Consider the following 18,050-nt stretch of genomic DNA (forward strand, 5'->3'; position numbering starts at 1 on the left):
TCACAGGAGCCCGTGCTGCACGAGACTGACACCCTCACACGTAAATCACACGAAGCACAAGCGAGCTTTCAGAGGAATATTGATCCTCGCTGCTGTCACTTCTTGTCCTCGCCTCGGCTTAAACCCAGCTGAGGGATCCTCCTCAATCCATCCTTGACTCCGCTGATAATCTGCCGTCAGTAATGTGACCACTGATTGTACGCAGTCAGCACTGATGCGTCCTTATACCTCCCCTCCTTGTGTGGTTACACACACACATAAATAGCCCTGCTGTGTGTAGATGTACCTACGCAGTGTCGGCTGCATTCCTGTGCAGTGTGTTTGCTCAGGGATGCTGTCTGCAGTCTCTCAGGCAGAGACAAAATGCTTCTACGTTGGTGTTATTCCAATAGGTGTACATTTTAACAAAGCAGGACACGACATGCAAGCACACAGTGGACCGCTGTCTGCACTGGTGCAAGCAAATAGTCTTAACAGTGAAATCCTTCCTAATGGTTCCCTGTGATATTTAATGCTTGAAACACAATGAACCACTGATGTGTTTTAGCTTGAAAGGCTGCTGCAAACATGTCTTTACTGAATATTGATTAAGAGATAGGTGTCAGTTTGGATCGCTCGATGCTACCATTGTGTAACATGGAAGCAGTGGAGGACATAAGAACACTGAACGGACAGAAAGTAACCATGTGGGTTTTTGTTACTACTGCTGCGTCATTTCTAATAAGTCTCAAAGTTACTGACATCTGGCAATGATACATTTAACAAACTGCACTAAGTAGATGCCTGAGCCCAGAAAGCAACGGTTTAGTTCCCCCTCTCACGCGGTCGTGCAGGTAAAAAAAAAGTCAATAATTGTTGTATTTGATTATCTGGTTGTTGATCATCTTTGTTACATTTAACAACAACCGATTGTGATTGTTACTGCTGGAGTGCAGTGGCTAGCACTCACAGCAGAATGGTACTGGGTCCAAATGCACCCTGCCTCATACCCAGTGTCAGCCCACCAGCAACCCTGGCCTGTGTACACAGTTAAGGAGATGGATGGATGGGACACAGGTCAGTTTGACTGCACATGTTGATTTTAGGTTGATTCATATAGTAAATACAAGGGACGTTTGCATAGTTATGTGGATACAATTTCAATGACTTACCAATAGGGATGGGTATCGTTTAGGTTTTATCCGATACCGGTGCCAAACCGGTACTTTTGAAACGGTGCCGGTGCTTAAACGGTGCTCAAACCGGTGCTTAAAGAATGGAGAACACAAAATTGGTCCAAAAACCTCTCATGTTCAGCTGTTTTTTTGTAAAAAGATAACAATGTTAGCCTTTTCTGCAGCTATGGGGCATATATGGTATCACTCTTGGCTGGAAGCAGTGCTTAAACAATGGAAAAAACACAAACTTTGTCCAAAAACCTCTCATGTTTAACTGTTTTCCACTTTTTCTTTGGTCATTTTAGCCTTTTTGGCCAGGGTGAAGGGAGTATCTGCCATCAAACACGAAGACAGCCGCATGTAGCTATGATGATGTTTGCTAGTTCACCTTACATGCATTAATGTAATAACGTGGTTAGCCTACTAAACGTAAATTACACACGAACAACATTAAGCTACTCATGCAGAGAAGAACGGCTGCTGCTGCCATCATCATCCTCATCATTCCTGCTACACTGGCAGGGCTAGGGGCCAGGACTCTCCTCTTCGGGTTCTTGGGGGATGTTGCTAACTCCGGGTCCGATAACAGGCACCACACCCGCAGTAGATGTGCTCGGTGTGAGGTCTGCTCTAAAAGAACGTACGTACCTGGACCCGCCTACTATCCTCAGAAACGTAAAATGATTGGCTAGAATCTAAAGTGTGTCACAGCTCAGGAAAAAAAAGCACTGAAATAAAGCACCGAAATGTGCGCTGCTTTTCGGTCTGGTTACTACCGTTTATGTCAGAACCGGTGCCATCATGGCACCGGATACCGGTACCCATCCCTACTTACCAAAGAAAAGACGCTGCACTCATATTCCTCCGAGTGGCGGCTAATGCTTCTGCAGCAGGTTATCACTTGGCATCAAAATAACAACTTCCAAAGCTAGAGCCGCGTTGTGACCTGTGCTGGTTTAGTGTTTCTATCCCCTCCACCCTTCACTGCTGTCATTATTGACCCAAGTTCAAGGGAGATTATCACATGGGATTACTGACAGGCCCTGTCTTTCATTCCCAGCACACACACGGACACATACCTAAAAGTGATTAGTAGATTCAGTTTGGTGGATTGTTCAGCAGAGGCCGAAGGACATTTACATCACAGCCACGTGCATGCTGCTGTAAAATTCGCTTTAACAGTTAACAGTGGTCAGTGGCTCTCAGGAGCACAACGAGCTCACAACATTAGATATTTTTCCCCTGAATACATCGTTGTATTTGTGCATAGAAACAGCCTGTTTGCATTTACCATTTGTGCTAGCATCGCTAGTTACATAACAAAGCTATGTGCAAAGTGCAGTAAAAGGTTAGCGACTTTATATCCACAGCATGCTGCTTACACACACTTCAAACATCTTTCTGTCAATAGTAAAGACTGTCCCGCGGGTCAAGATGAACTTGGCGGCCTCACAGCGTGTTTGTGATTGTTTCATGTGGTGCACTGGAGGTCAGCGAGATATAGCAGATGTTGCAGAGCTGTCATTAATATGCATAATAAATGCCTCCCAGTCTGTCATGCATTTCATGTCTACATGTTCCATCGTCAAGCTCGTGTTGTCATGTCTACATCTCTCCATGTTTCCTGCTTTATTTTGTAAGGTCTTGTGTTTCCCTGTTCAGTGTGTTTAGTTTCACTTCCCCTCCAGCGTCATGTTAATTTGTGTCAGCTGTGTTTCCCAGGTGTTTTCACTTCGCTCATTCCCTTCTGTGTATTTAAGTCCTCTTTCTCCCTCTGTGTCACGTCAGATTTCAGATATCTCATGATTGTGTTCAGGTCACGTTCATGTTCATAGTTTGCTCAGAATCATGTCCATGTCTTGTTTGTCAGTTTTTCCCAGTTTAGGTGTTAGTTTTAGTTTTCACCCCTGTTTGCTTTTGGTTTCACCTGAATTCTGTGTCTGCGCTTAGGTTTGCACCACAAACACACCAGCTGTGACATGCATGTATATTTGTGTGTTGAGTGGATTTCAATTATCCAGCAAACATTTAGCAGTAAACAGCAAAAAGTCCTCATCCAAGAATTGGAGGTATGGTGGATGGTGGTGCACAACTTCTTCCATATATATTCACATAATAATGTTTTCAAGTCCTGAAAAACCACCCAGCAGGCCGAGAATTATGCCTCCTCTTCTCCATATATATGGATGTCTTACAATGTTTTTATAATGTTTTTCATCTTATCTATTTTAATTCTTTTATTTGATTATATTGTCCCTCTGTTCAGCACTTTGGCCAACACTTGATGTGCTTTAAATGAGACGATGCTGAAGTTCAAGATTCACGAAATTCAACAATAACCTAGGCTGGCTACAAATGAGGACGTTTAGGTCTGTAAAGAATAATGTTAGACGTCTGCAATGACTTCTAATGAATATTTATGACAGTGAGAGGTCAACATCATTATACCTCACTGAGTTCTGAACCGTGTGTTCAGAACTCAGAGTGTTGACTACAGTGCAGCTCTGTGATTGAAACCTCATCAACAAACTTGTTTGGCTCTCACATTTATAACTTCATGACTTGATCGACTTGTCCAGAGGAGTTATTAAGAATCTCCTGCCAGAGACTAACTGAAATGAATTTGAACAATGACATAAGTCCCCCCTAAATCTTCCCCCTCGGTCTTTCTGCCTCTGTCTCTAAAACATTGCAGGATATTGATGGTGTAATCCACAGTAGGGCCCTGTTTGCAGCAGTAATCCATTCGCCCTTTTCGTCATGATTATTTTTATGGCCATTTGGTTTTGAGCATTTCAGTCTTAGTGTTTTCAAGGTATTAGTTGTTAAGTAAAAGCAATTCAGCTGGAACATCATTTAGAGCTTTCATGTCATGAGGTTTGAAATATGGTTGATAAATCAGACAGAAATATAAGAGTGATACACAGAGAGGATTTATTATCAGGGATGTTTTAGAGGGACAAACACTGGCCGGTGAGCTTGAGCTTTGTACTGCATGTATAACCTGGACTTTATAGATGTCTGACTCATAAGAACACCTGTGATTGTCCAAGTAGCTGCTCTGTCTCAGCGCACTTTTCTAGGTTTTTCCATAGTATGTGGGCAGCACTAACTGTCAGGAGCATTCATGTGAAATGTTCACTGGCAGGGCTATTTCATGCAGTGAACTGTGCTTGTTTTCATTGGTTTAACAATTCCTAATAGCCCGCACTCAAATATACACGTATATATGTCTTAAAACACTTGAAATAAATATAATCTCCAACTAAGTTTGATAAATGACTGATGCTTTTTCAAGCACCCTTGACTCCACCTAACCCATAGACATGTACTGTTAACAAATATGGGTCAAATGGACAGATAAGCTTTGGGTCATAGAGCAGCGTCAGTCAAAGATCGTTCAGTTCAGTGTTATTTATATAGTGCCAAATCACAACAACAGTTTATATTGTAAGGCAAAGACCCAACAATAACGGAGACCCTACAATAACGGGGACCCTACAGTAACGGAGACCCTACAGTAACGGAGACCCTACAATAACGGAGACCCTGCAATAATGGAGACCCTACAGTAACGGAGACCCTACAATAACGGGGACCCTACAGTAACGGAGACCCTACAATAACGGGGACCCTACAATAATGGAGACCCTACAATAACGGAGACCCTACAGTAACGGAGACCCTACAATAACGGAGACCCTACAGTAACGGAGACCCTACAATAATGGAGACCCTACAGTAACGGAGACCCTACAATAACGGGGACCCTACAATAATGGAGACCCTACAGTAACGGAGACCCTACAATAACGGGGACCCTACAGTAACGGAGACCCTACAATAACGGAGACCCTGCAGTAACGGAGACCCTACAGTAACGGAGACCCTACAATAACGGGGACCCTACAATAATGGAGACCCTACAGTAACGGAGACCCTACAATAATGGAGACCCTGCAGTAATGGAGACCCTACAGTAACTGAGACCCTACAGTAACGGAGACCCTGCAATAACGGAGTCCCTGCAATAACGGAGTCCCTGCAATAACGGAGTCCCTGCAATAATGGAGACCCTGCAGTAACGGAGACCCTACAGTAACGGAGACCCTGCAATAACGGAGTCCCTGCAATAACGGAGTCCCTGCAGTAACGGAGACCCTGCAATAACGGAGACCCTGCAATAACGGAGTCCCTGCAGTAACGGAGTCCCTGCAGTAACGGAGACCCTACAGTAACGGAGACCCTGCAATAACGGAGTCCCTACAATAACGGAGACCCTGCAATAATGGAGACCCTACAATAGTACACACTGGTGCAAGGATGTCATGGAGTCAAAACGGACAGAAGAACTATTTGTGTTGATCAACAAATCAAATCATTCTTAGAGATCAGATCCTGACTAATTTTTTAGGTTTTTAGGAGTACTCATTTTGATGGTTGGTGATTTAAAAATCAGTGTTTTTTCCTTTAAGCCGGGGAGTATAAATAGACTTTCCCAACATTTGTGATGTGTAGGTGTCTACTCGGCTCCATCTTGTTCCAACCACGTTTCGCCAACATTAACACCCAAAACATGGCTGACAGGTGCTTCTCTTTTCTCTTCTTTACTTTTAAATTTGAATTTATCGGGCATTATAAATTCTAATACCAGAAGATTGCCAAAAAGCTAATATTGGCTGATACTCGATGGCTCTCTTGGAAATTGATTTGGCACTCAGCAGCGTGCTGGCAAGCTTTGAATAGATGCTTCAAATGTCTTTCATGAGTCTGTAAACTTAGTTAATCTTCCTGAATGTTAAGCATGTTAATTAAACATGACCAAATTAACCGATTATTATGCAGTTAAACACATAATGATAAAACTAGGGATGCACCTATACCACTTTTTTGGAAACGAATACGAGTACTTTAGAAAATGTGGTATCGAGGCCGATACCCGATACCGTTATCGGTATCGGTGCATCCCTAGATAAAACACATAATGTTCCTGATTACAGCCCAGATGACATCCCAAGTAAAACAGCATTAGAGAGACTTCATTGCTTTTCATATACTTCTCATTTGCAGTAAATCCGCAGCACAGTCTGGCTGTACTGGTTTGGATGTTCCTCCGACTCTCTCACCTCCATCAGAGAGTTGCATTGTTTAAAGCCACTCTCCTATTCCTATGCTTAATCTCAATCCACAGCTGTATGCCCAACTGATGGGGTTTAGGGAGAGCTGTGTGATGTTAATCTGTCCCCCCTCCAGCCGGCTCTACATCTATATGCATCACTCTGTGTTCATGCTGACAGTATGCTGCTGCATTTCTGATGTTTTACTGTAATCATCTTCACAGCCAGTCTTTTAATAATCAGTTGGTTTGATATTATTCTTTTCCCAGCTGATCTCTTTATAGTAAAGGTTACATTTGATTGGTTGTCCCAGTCTAGTGTCTGTAATCGATATAGTAAGGTGTTTGGTGTTTTGGTGCTTTGGTAAACAGAACAAGCAAATGCAGCTTTATTACCACTCGCTCCAGTACAGACGCTCCAGTACAGACCCAGTGTACATGGATGTTGAGTAAGCACTGCTGTTTGATGCTGAACTGGGACTACTAATATCCTAGATTAGAGCATTATAATCTGGTTGCTGTGGTATTATGGGGTGCTCATGAAAGATGCCAATCCTGTCACCATGGTAACCAGGAGAATCCACTATAGGAATCAGTGGCAGGGTCTCCTCTGGATGTGCGGTGACACACAGTGGTTAGTAACACAGTAGAAATAGACACAGGATACATTAAAAGCAGTTTGTACTCATGAGTAAACCTGATTGTCCTGACCTGGGCAAATAATCATGAAAGGGTCAACCTGACATCAGGCTGTGTTGTCACAGTGATGTGGTCCAAAGTCGGAAGCTTGCCAGAGTACAGCAGATGTTAGTTTGCTTTAGTTATGCAAGGAGGAAAGATCCCCCAAAGAAGCTTAGCCCTGAGACCGAAGCTGTCTGCCACCATATCGTCTCACAGGAGTCAACAGGAAGTCCTTAATGATGCAGTCGCACTTTTCTCAGAATCTGCTCAGTGATGTTTACATCAAAAGCATCTTTGGCTGTACCCACCACCACAGACCACAGACCACCACAGACCACAGACCACCACAGACCACCACAGACCACAGACCACCACAAACCACCACAGACCACCACAAACCACCACAGACCACCACAGACCACAGACCACCACAAACCACCACAGACCACCACAGACCACTCTTTCTGCTATCCAAACACATATTATCACGTACCTGTGCTGTGTACTTTCCTTTTTACACATTACAGTATATGGAGGAAGTGGGTTAGAAGCACAAATGTGTTTGTATGATATACAATCATTATAGATGTGAAGTGTGGCAGTGATCAAGGGATGGTTGTTTGCATATTGAAGTTTGTGCTGTTTCATTGTATTTTGAGAGTCTCTGTTTAACATCGGGGAAGTGACGTAGAAGTCAGCCCTCTGATGCTCTGTCGAGCCTAATGATGAGAAAGCTGATTTTGTAGAACTCAGAGTACTTTACAGACATAAGAAATAACCATGTTTTCTTTGACACGTCTTTACTGCTGAACCACTTATCTTGGTGCAAACTGGTCCCCATTTGTACTCATAAGATTTATCGTATTAATGTTAATCATCTGATAAATCTACCAGACAGCTGGGAGACTGAGTGAGCTAACCAACGGAGACACAAACTGCTGCAGTAACATGAACTTTACTATCACCATCATATGCCTTATCATGTTTGGCTTATATTAATATTTTCAAATATATCTCCAGGTCTGCATTTTTGCTGATTTTGAAGAGTGAGCTTAATCAATTTTGCTTGAAAGTTTTCATTCTCCATTAGGTCTGTTTGTTTTAGATGCTAGCTGAATATTACTCTGTGTTCAACATTAGCACCTTTTTCTGCAGTGCAGTGGGAGTTTTTCTGTCACGGCTGAGCTGAGCGATAATTTGAATTCACTGCCAGGACTAAGAAGTAAAAACTAGAGGACGTGGACCCCAGACAAAGCAATGGGGTGCCAATAGGTGTTATATATTAGTGTTACTAGCTGGAGGCTGGGTGTTTTCGTTGCATCTCCATCAGATTCTCTACCTCACCAAACACATTTCCTTCTCATCTCTTAAACAGCGCTGTGGGCGTTTGGCCTGTTATTTTAGGCAAGCTCACCTTCCCTCCGATAACATTTTCCTCTCTGTTTTGCTTTGTTTGAGATGCCTGGCTGAAATGAAATTGTACTCATGCATATTTAATTAAACAGAGCTAGGGTCAAAACCCACTGAGGTAATCCTCCCCCCGTCTGGATCCAGGCCAGGCAGCAGCACTGACAAATACAAGTGGATACATATTAGTGTGTGTGAGTGTGTGTGGGTGTCTCTGCTTTCTGATTGTGCAGCACTTTATCATCATATATAATGTGTTTCTATTCTCTTTTGCATTGAGAACATACATTGTAATGGACTGGACTACAAGTGAACTCTAATGTTATTGTGTCAGAACTGCCACTAACTTAAAGCAGAGGTACTCTTACACTGCAGCGTGCATTTGGATCATGTTCAGCTGAGTTGCTGAGAGGAAGGAGAGTCAGGAAGGAGACGGATCGCAGCCTGACACACGCTGTGGCAGATTTGGAAAAGCAACCATCCAATCAGGGGCTGGTTGCTGTGGAACAGAGTAGAGGCACCACTCAGATACTGGGTAGGTTGAGGTTCAGGTCGCACAGAGAGGAGAAACCACTTTGTCCTCACAGCTGTACAGTATCGCACCAAGTGGCCAGAGATGTACAGCCTGCCAGACCAGTAGACACCAACACCATTGTAAACACATGGAGGGGATGTTTAACAGGCTGGGAGCGCCAGAGGTGATCCACAGGAACCAGGGCGAGAAGTTTGAATCCTGTGTGTTTGCAACCGTATGTGAGAAAGTGGGCATCCATTAGATGACAGCTGTGACGACATCTGTGTTTAGTTTGAGGTGCTGTAGTTGTAGATTTTTTACACATCTTTGAAATATTTATATTTGAAATATTAGGAGACACACTTGTGCAAAGGTAATATTAAAAGGTTGTAGCAGAAAGTAAGATAAAAGACAAAAATCAGAGTACAGTGTTATATGAAAATAGTAATAATACAAGAGCGTGTATACTTCTTACTGGCTAAATGTGACATATGGCATGTACAGGGGGGGCACAGCTCTCCCAGTAACATTAACAGTCTGAGCTGCTTTTTTGAGTCCTCATGTTACCCAGCGGGAATTCCCCAACACTGACTCCTGATTGGACAGACGGGCTTTACAGATGTTGCAGGAATATGCCCAGTGCTTAATACTACAACATCTGGCCATAAAACCACCTCGTTGTGACCAGACAGTGACAGCAACACCTCCAGGACCAAGGCCTCGATCTACTTTAGGTTCAGGGTCACTGGTGTGTTCTTCCAGCGTATCATAAAACAACACTTGTTTGTTTGTTTTGTTCATGTTGTCACTGCATGTCAGTTTATACTGACTTTGTTCATTTCCTATTAACTCTAAAAGGCTGCTTACGCTGGAGGAAATTTGGTCCTTGCTTTGCTTTGTACTTGCAGTTGCCAAGGTAACCAGTATCATCCACACTGTCAAAAGTCATTCAATGGTGTCCTCTCACAGGAACTCACTTTACATTTGAATCAGCAGTGGCCCACTTCTTCAACTGAAATAAATCTCACATTTGTCACACACTACAAACCATCTGGAGGTAAACACATTTTCCATCAGCATTATTTTGATAGATGATGGGAATTAGTAGGTAAACCAAGCTGGCTTCCATCGGCTGTCACACCTGTGTTTCATTCAGATGTCGGTCCAGCCTGTCAGACTCGTCTTTGGTAAAGGAGACATCCATATCTGTCAGTGTTACTAAGGTCTGACACTGCAGAAGACTTTCTGCAGGTTCTCATTTTGAAGCAAAATCTAAGCATAAACCTTATCTACATCTTTGTTTCCATAGCAACACAACCCTCCTGTGTCTATAGTTCATAGTTTATTTTGAAAGCAGTTGTGTGATAGTGTAGCTTGTTTTTTATGGACACACAGTGTCGTCCACACCTCTAACTGAGATCTGTTTATCACTGATGGATACAAGCTGAATATGTTCAATATTTAATCCCAGATCTGTACTTCAGTACCTGACTGCACCCTATACTGCATCACGTTCGTCTGTTAGACTGTATGTGCTTTTGCACGGCAGTTCATTTATGAGCTAACATTAAGCTGCTGGGTCTCTTGTGTTTGTTTTCATTTGTCCACACACTGATGATACCTGATGCTGGTTCTACCTGAGACCAGTTTGGTGGTTTCCACTGTTATCATAGAGGCAGCCCTGGTTGTGAGTCCACCTCTTGCCCAGACTTTGCATCTCTCCCTGGTTGAATGGATGTATGGATGGATGTATGGATGGTTGGATGTATGTATGGATGGTTGGATGAATGGATGTATGGATGGATGGATGGTTGGATGTATGGATGGTTGGATGTATGGATGGTTGGATGGTTGGATGGATGAATGGATGGATGGTTGAATGGATGGATGGATGGTTGGATGAATGGATGGATGGTTGAATGGATGGATGGATGGTTGGATGAATGGATGGATGGTTGGATGTATGGTTGGATGTATGGATGGTTGGATGGATGGATGAATGGATGGATGGATGGATGGTTGAATGGATGGATGGATGGTTGGATGAATGGATGGATGGTTGGATGGATGGATGGATGAATGGTTGAATGGTTGGATAGATGGATGGTTGGATGGATGAATGGTTGGATGGATGGATGGATGGTTGAATGGATGAATGGTTGAATGGTTGGATAGATGGTTGGATGGTTGAATGGATGAATGGTTGGATGGATGGATGGATGAATGGTTGGATGGATGGATGTATGGATGGATGTATGGATGGTTGAATGGATGGATGTATGGATGGTTGAATGGATGGATGGATGGTTGGATGAATGGATGGATGGATGGTTGGATGAATGGTTGAATGTATGGATGGATGGATGGTTGGATGAATGGATGGTTGAATGGATGGATGGATGGTTGGATGAATGGATGGATGTATGGATGGATGGATGTATGGATGTATGGATGGTTGAATGGTTGGATGGATGGATGGATGAATGGATGAATGGTTGAATGGATGGATGGATGGATGGATGGTTGAATGGATGGATGGATGGTTGGATGAATGGATGGATGGTTGGATGTATGGATGGATGTATGGATGGATGGATGGATGGTTGAATGGATGGATGGATGGATGGTTGAATGGATGGATGAATGGATGGATTAAAGAGGGGTGTGTGGGGATTTTTAATGGCTACACTTTGTGCAGACCAAGTGTTCCTTCAGCTACTTGCTGTGTTTCACGTACACACAGAAGCATGTAGATTACATCTTTCCCCACTGCAGTAACATAAAGTAGTACAAGTGGCTTTACTCCCCGTCCCCCTCCCTCCCACAGATAGTGAGCCATATGGCGGATGGCAGATTAAAAATGTTTGTGCCTGCCCTGCCCATTGGATTACTAGCCCACTAATGGGGTATGAGTGTGTGTGAGACTGGGGGTGGGGGATTCTGCAGACCTTAGAGATAAAGAAAAGTACTGACTTTCCTGCGAGGCCTGTTTAAGTGTGCTTGATAGTAGTAGTAGATAGGTAGTTGTAACTCTGGCTTTGTTTCTTTGTAACATATTTACCCATGAAGTCATTTTTTGTCCTCCAAAATGAATGAATGAGCATTTTGGCAGATGACAGTAAAACAAAAAAATACCCTCATTAAGTAAATTACAAGGAGGAGAAGTGAAACTGAGAAGTGTTTTGGATCTAACTGCAGATGTTTCAGTAAGGTCAGGATTCATTTTCCACTTCCACGAGTGTGCCCGGGTCCACAGATGGTTTCTGACTTACTCTTTGTTACTCCGGTAATTAAAGGCCTTGTGCTGATAAATATCACAGTTCTTCCATTGCCCAGGTGTAGCTAATAATATATAGCTTCGTCAGTTTTTTATGAACTTAACTCTTAACAGGCCGCTCATCGAAATACTTGGTGACGAGTGTGAAGCAGCAGGAAGGAGAATTAGCCCCTCCCCCTCACCTGTCAGGCATCGGGGAGGTGTTTGCAAGGAAACACCTCCCCCTCACCTGTCAGGCATCGGGGAGGTGTTTGCAAGGAAACTGAAGCAAAAAGAAATCAAAATTAAGGCCATGAGTGTTCTCTTTTATAATTGTACCTGAATGACACCATGACCTGCACTCATATGTTTGTCCCTCGTAGTACTGGATTTCCTGGATATGCTCCGAATCTTGCTCAGATTGGACTGGTTTTCACTTTTTGAAGGATCCACTTCACTGACCATGTTCCTCACCCTTCATTTAAATGATTTCTTTCTAGTCACTTTCTAATCATTCATTCATAGAAAACCCCAGAGCTCCTTCTCATGGGCTTGCACTGGCTCTCCACAATGAGAGGTCTTTCTCCCTACGCTAACATATTCAGCGAATCCAAATGGTTTAGCTGATCTTTTTAACAGTGAGATTATTGTGTGAGTCGTGACCTAGAGGAGTGCAAAGAGAATGAGGACATTTACCTCCCTGATGTCCCACACAAGGACACACATATGCACACGGAGAACACAACATGGCCACGTCTGAAGCTTCTGTTAGACAGCACACCGTTAATTGTGCTGCCATGAAAAGGTCTGTGTGGCTTTTAATTTGCATTCAGTCCATCAGGATCAATACGTCGCTGCTCTGGGCTACAGGCTGACATAGACCTGTATTAGGACAACACTGCGTCTGCTTCCATTAAACAGTGATTGACGTAAAGGTTGGAGACCACGGTGCCGCAGAAAAGTCACCGAGAGGGAGGGACGAGTGTAAAAATCCCTCGTGTGAGCTTTAGCTTCTGTTTGTGTGGGTTTAATCTGCCTACAGTGTTCTGGGCCGACGATCTAAGTAGTGACAAACGGTCAGTGTGCTGCCCTCAACAGTTTTTGATCCAGGACAGCACTGTAGCGCATGTCCACCCAGCATGCACCGGAAAAGTTTAATTTCCACTATGATGATGGTATGTAGGAGAAGGTCACATCAGGCTGTGCTGCAACACAACCAGTCTATCTATGGCCTTGAAACTGATTGTGCGCTGTTATGTAGTGATAGAGAATAGTGGGCGGAGCTTCTTTGATGCTTCACAATGTCCAAAGAAAACTGTGTATGACAGCAGGAGTGACACTGACTCACAGGAGCAGTTAATATGAACACATGATAAACACCTGTAGCTCTCGTGGAGCACACCGAAGCTCGGACGCTCTCGTGGCGCCACGTTAACATGTTGTTGTTGTTTTAGGCTCTTTCCAAACACAGTCAAGTGGAAGCTGCAGAGGGTTTTTATCACTTTTAGTGGAAAACAAATGTATATATTAACAGAAATTAGGCCCATGTTTGCCTCATAATGCTTACCATGTCTGCGGTGGTCCTGGCTTGTTTAGCATGCCACCCAATCACCACCACCTCTCCTCCCTCGTCATGCATAGCTGGGCTGGTGGGTGTAAAAATAGCCGGGTCGGGAGGGGGTGGAATACGAGGGGTTGTTAGTCAGTGCTCATTGAGTTGGATCCTTTAATGAGGAAACAGTAGCTCTCTGCTGCCTGTACTTACAGGCGTCCAGTCAAGTGGTGCAACCAGGACAGGACCTCATCCCTGCTGTATGGTAGCCTGTAAGCTTTTAGGGGAGGGGGAGGAGGGACGGGGAGGGGATTATCAAAGTGATTAACTCACTTAGAGTCCTTTACATTCTGATGAAAGAGACTTATATAAGTTGAACCATGGGCAACACAGCCGTGTGTAAGGTGTGCGGCTCAGACAAGGGCCTGAGGACGGCTGGGAGCCCGGCTCACCTGGACCAGAATGCTTTGCCAGACTTCTACTGCATGGAGCATTTTCCTGTGCAGCGTCCTCTGATCCTGGTAAGAGCGCACATTCAAAGCAGAGTCTGTGTTTGCCTTTGAGTTCGATGTAAACAGATATGGACAGATATGTGTCTCTGTTGGTGTGTACATGGTTGTGTGTTCCATAGGCTCTGCGCTCTCTTCAAAGGCCGGTGTGACATTTGTGTTCATAAAGTGTCCCGGCACAGCAGCATGTGGGCTCTTGTATCTCATTTGAAAAGCAATGTAATCACTTCAGCAGCTGTTGGGAACACAAGACCAGAAAATATCACTTCTGTAGTCTGGGGTCAGTTTTAGTGCGTGAACATTTGATGTGTCAGTGAAACAGTTTGTTTGTGTCTTCATTCAGTTACTTGACTGTGCAATAAGTGCGTCTCAACGGGGTTTGCAGCGGTCTAACACAGAGGTGGAAACATGAATGCACTCTGGTTCCTAATGTGTTTGCTGACAGTGGAAATTTAGTTTGGATTGAATCATTAAAGGCTCATTTTGTCAGCTGTGAGTAGGTGACTACACAAGTCTTCGGAGCTCTGCCTTTGTTTGAAAGCTAAACCCTCAGATTGAGATCAGCTGAGTTGCTATAAACACACGGTTCCTAATATTTTCACCCCTGTCGAGCCATCGAGTGATTCCTCCTGCTGTTCTGATATGTAGGTTTCATGTTATGATTAAGGTAATCACTCCGGTATGACCTTACACTGACCCTTTTCTCCAGGAGCACAAGTGGAACATTCCCACTGGTCCTGCTCAGTTTGGGTGTCGAGGGTTTGGTTTTCCTCAGGTTTGTCACAGAGCAAAGGAATATTTGTCTGACAGAACTACAGCAGCAACTTTATGCTCGCGTGGAACCATTTTGGTAATTTTTATATTTATTTGGCAAATTCTGGTCAGTTTCTCAAACAGCTGCAGAGCGCCAACTCAACTGAACACGACTCAGCTGTTCGTCCACACCTGAAGGAGACGGACACTCTTTCCATGATGGAAATCATAATGAATCTATCCAGTCAACACCTCCACTCTGCAGGCTTTTAGCATCTTTGAGGGCCTTGTTTTGGTTTAGTATCGTTACTGTTTGGCTTCAATGCTGCTCTTTACTTTCTGTTTGTCTCATAAATGTGTTTTATACAACAACAACCTTCCATCGTCTGTGACACACATCCTGTTTTTAGACGTGGACAGCTCGGAAAGGTCCTACCACGTCCTCCTGCTGCTTTAACAAAGAGCGGTTTATGCTCCAGGTCCTACATTGGTGATCCGGATGTTAACACGTGTAGGCAAAGATTTGATTGGCTGGAAACAGTCGTGTTCAGTTCAGCTACCATTAATCATGATAGTGATGAAACATCAGACTGATGACTGTGTCAGAATGCCGGTCCGTTTATGCCAACTCGACCACCACCAGGTGTTTTTGTGTCAGCGGCCCAAACAGAGCAGCACCAGGGTGAAGTGCAGTTGCTAATAAACACAGATACTGTTGTTCCATCCAGCTAGAAATAGAATTTGTTCCTTCATTCAATGTCAACCTAATGTTTGTGTTTATTTATAAGTCTTGTTTTTAATCCAGGCTAAATGTCCTTGTTAATAAAATCATAATCTGGAGATTAGTTGGGTCAGTTTAGGTTAAATAGCTGGTTAGTAGGAGAGTTACTGGATGACTTTGTCTCCACCTCTTCATAACTGTTTTATTTTTCACTGCCTAACTTTTAGGGCTGCACGATTAATCGTTAGAAAATCGCGATCTCGATTCATATGTATGTGCGGTCTCATTTCCAAATGACAACATTTAAAAAAAACAAAAAAGACGACGACGATTGTACCGCATTTTGATCCGGGATGTAATCTGCATGAAAACAAGCGCTCACTCTTCCTGCTCAACAAATGACAAGGGCGGAGTCTTATACCACCTGATACAGAAGCTGTGCCATGTGATGCTAAAATTAGCAGGGAAAAAACAACGGAGAGCACGTCAGGGATGACGAGAAAGTGACAGGAGAAAATCCGTCCCGGTCAACCACCCAAACATCAATAACGGGAACCTTATACAGCGCTTCCCCATACCCTTCGAACTCCCGCAGGCACAAAGAAATTACGGAGGCTATCACTTATCACCTGACCAAAGATATGGCTCCCATCAACACTGTGCAAAACGAGGGATTTGGGAAAACGATCAACACCCTAGACAAACGCTACACAGTGCCGTCCCGCAACTATTTTTCTATCCGGTCGTTAAGTGATTACGTGACGAATCCTACTTCCGGGCCTAAAGTAGTCTGCGTTTAATGTGGCTTTTGTATTTTCTTCTATTTAATCTCAAAAAGCTCCTAAAACAGTCAGTGATCACTGTTGACCTCCCTGGCTTTTATTACCGCTAATCATTTATTTAAGCTCAGTTTTTAAAACCTGAGGATGTAACTACAGCCCAGCCCATGCAGCAGTATATCAATGACTAACCTCGTATTGTGGATGGATTATCTCAGTTGTTCTCCTGGCTGAAGTTTGGTCCTTTTACAGCATCCTGCCATGCGATTACATTTGTTCCTGACCACCGAGAACACTCATGTTAACTTTTATCGAGTGGAAAAAAAGCTAGCTTGTTTATATTATGCTAACATAGCTGTGTCGCTAGCGGTCACGTATACCAGCTAGCCAAACTTCAGTAACCCTACAAACGTCACTGCTGTTTAGTTTTCTGTCTTCATTTATGTTGGAAGTGATAACAGAGCTGTACATTTGAATTTGTTTCTAAAACCCCGCAGTCAGGACATGCCATATTGTATTTAGATAGAAGCTAGCGAGCTAACTTCCTGCTAACTTCTAACTCCGTTAAATGTCATAAATTCCGTTTTCATGGATGCCTGGATGTTAAACTCAATTGTTACACCTGGTAGAGCAGAACGCTGATCATTTTATTAAAGATGAAAGACTTTAGACAGTTTTTCAACTCTCAGTAATGCCATAGTGATCGTTTGATAGCGGAGTTTAGGCCCAGACACGGCTAGTGACGTCAGACTGAAGGACCGGATTGTTGCACTACCTGCTCTATACACGCAGTGTCGAGCAACGGTGGAGATGGAATTTCAAGCAGTACAACATTTTGCAGCAACGACAAAATGTGAGACATTTGTTGTTTTTTTGTTTAGTTATTGTTTTTATGTTCAGTCTCAACTGTTACCAAGTTGATGTGCAGTTAATAAGTGCAATAAATATTTATACTGGAAAAGAAAATCGTGAGAGAATCGTGATCTCAATTCTAAGCCAAAAAATCGTGATTCTCATTTTATGCAAAATCGTGCAGCCCTACTAACTTTAGTGTTTACATAATCAGTTCTCACACATGAAGGCCAAACTCGTTATTGGATTTTAAAAAAGTAGTAAAAATGTCTAGTTTTCAGTTGCTATTTAGTTCGTTTTAGGGTCCAAAGTAAATCAGCAGGGCTTGGAAAACGAACTGTGCAGCCACAGTTTGAAGGAATCACCACAAATAACGTTTCTAAGAGAACAGGATGAGATAGCGAGCGTCATGTAATGTTAAACATTTAGAAATTGTTCAAAAGGAAGCAAGTGTTTTTGGCTTCATCTGAAACAGCCTCGTCACTATGGTTACCGTGTCACTATGCTTGTCTCCATGGTAACTGGAAGGGGTATGGATGCTCCCGGCCTTAGCACGAGTAGCTCACAGTATTCGTGTTGGGGACAGTTTGCATTGTTGAGCTCCTGGCACTCTGCAGGTGCTGGTGCATGAGCACGAACAGCCTCATGATGTCATGAAGACACGAGCGTCAGTGAGAACAGACACGGTGTCGGTGATGTTGTCACAGACAGCAGCTTCATGTAGCTGCAGCTTGTGTCTGTGCTCCTACCAGG

General features: G+C 43.5%; 1 protein-coding gene across 5 annotated transcripts in view; it reads left to right on the top strand.

Moving 5' to 3' along the window:
* LOC146391933 (ankyrin-2-like) overlaps nucleotides 1–18,050 on the top strand; it is a 157,430-nt gene that overhangs the window by 68,304 nt on the left and 71,076 nt on the right. The gene's annotated exons all lie outside the window — the stretch shown is intronic.

The sequence above is a fragment of the Perissodus microlepis genome, chromosome 3 (assembly GCF_051167445.1).
Source record: "Perissodus microlepis isolate ML-2025 ecotype Zambia chromosome 3, ASM5116744v1, whole genome shotgun sequence".
In the NCBI taxonomy this organism is placed as follows: Eukaryota; Metazoa; Chordata; class Actinopteri; order Cichliformes; family Cichlidae; genus Perissodus; species Perissodus microlepis.